Raw genomic sequence first — 1,095 nt, 5'->3', positions numbered from 1 at the left:
ACCAAAGAAATATGTATATGGAATTTCAGATACTTATGATCCTTGCACTGATATCACAGCATGTCAATTTCATTGAATATAGCAAACCTTGAATTTTCTTTTCTTTAGATGTTTTGTCTATTAAATATCTCCTCCTTAAATTTTTGACTCTACTTTTAATAGTTTTGGTTCTGTGTTTGTTTTGTTTTGTTTTGGTGGTGCTAGAGATTCAACCTGAATCTTGTTCATGCTAGTCAATGCTCTACCACCAAACTGTAATCACACCCTGACTCGTATCTTTTATACACTACTATATTAGCACAAAGAGAATCAATATATTTCTCTTTTTGGGTGAGGGTTAGAGTTTAGTAAGGCTATATTTAGTAAAGGAGGAAGAAAAAAATTTAAAGTAGGGGAAAGAAGAATATCTCCTGCTGGAATATATGTGATGAGAGCAGAGAAATGCCTAACAACTTTCTCAAAGGGTTGGGCCCTGTAACTCATGGCTATAATCCTAGCTACTGAGATCTGAGGATTTTAGTTCTAAGCCAACTTGGGTAGAAAAGGCTGTGAAACTTATTTCTAATTAAACATCAAAGAGCTAGGGCTAGGAAGTGGCTCAATGGTAGAGCGCCTGCCTTGCATGCATGAGGCCCTGGGTTCAATTCCCCAGCACCACATAAGCAAAAAGAAAAAAGCCAGAAGTGGCGCTGTGGCTCAAGTGTTAGAGCACTAGCCTTGAGCTGAAGAGCTGAGGAACAGCACCCAGGCCCACAGTTCAGGCCCCACGACTGGACCCCCCCCCAAAAAAAAAACCATCAAAGAGCTAGATGTGGAAGTTGGACTCAAGTGGTAGAGTGCCAGAGTGCCAGCCTTGAGGGAAACACACACACACACAGACACACACACACAAAAAAACTAAGGGACAGCACCCAGGCCATGAGTTCAAGTGCCAGTATTGTTACAAATAAACAATTTTTTAAAATGAAGATCAGTACAATTCAGTATTCTTTTCTATTCTTTTCTGCATTGCACAAGTCTACACTTTCTTAACTCACTGCCAAACACTGATAGAGCTTATGCTAATTTAATACACTAATTCAATCACAATAACTT

General features: G+C 39.2%; 1 non-coding gene across 1 annotated transcript; it reads left to right on the top strand.

Moving 5' to 3' along the window:
- Positions 1 to 585: 585 nt before the first annotated feature.
- On the top strand, positions 586 to 665 carry Trnaa-ugc (transfer RNA alanine (anticodon UGC)). The gene has a single exon. It is a non-coding gene; the product is annotated as a tRNA-Ala (tRNA).
- The last annotated feature ends 430 nt before the right edge of the window (positions 666 to 1,095 follow it).

The sequence above is a fragment of the Dipodomys merriami genome, unplaced genomic scaffold, assembly GCF_024711535.1.
Source record: "Dipodomys merriami isolate MVZ:Mamm:240054 unplaced genomic scaffold, mDipMer1.0.p SCAF_362, whole genome shotgun sequence".
Classification (NCBI taxonomy): domain Eukaryota; kingdom Metazoa; phylum Chordata; class Mammalia; order Rodentia; family Heteromyidae; genus Dipodomys; species Dipodomys merriami.
The sequence above is the reverse complement of the archived record's forward strand: the minus strand, read 5'-3'. Positions and strand labels throughout refer to the sequence as shown.